This window comes from Calonectris borealis, chromosome 12 (assembly GCF_964195595.1).
Source record: "Calonectris borealis chromosome 12, bCalBor7.hap1.2, whole genome shotgun sequence".
Taxonomy (NCBI): domain Eukaryota; kingdom Metazoa; phylum Chordata; class Aves; order Procellariiformes; family Procellariidae; genus Calonectris; species Calonectris borealis.
The window spans coordinates 23,815,042-23,815,361 of NC_134323.1; positions in this window are offsets into that span (position 1 = coordinate 23,815,042).

A 320-nucleotide genomic window follows, 5' to 3' on the forward strand; every position below is an offset into this window, starting at 1 on the left:
CACTCCCTTGTACATGAGCCAGGGGCTTTCCAGCTGGCCGGTTCACCGCGAGGACGTGAGGCCTGTTGCTCCTCAGTCGGCCTGAACCAAAGTACGGTAAGGAGGCAAGCGTATCGGTCACAACAATTCCCACATCTGCCCTATCAGCTCCTCCACCAGGCCTGACATCATAAACACCTGCACAAGTCAGGTTCCTGCACCTGCCCAGTCAGGAACTGTGTCCTAACTGGCATCACAAGCACCTGCACAAGCCAGGTTCTCACGCCTGCCCTATCAGCTACTGAGCCACCCGTGACATCATAAGCATGTGCAGGACCAGG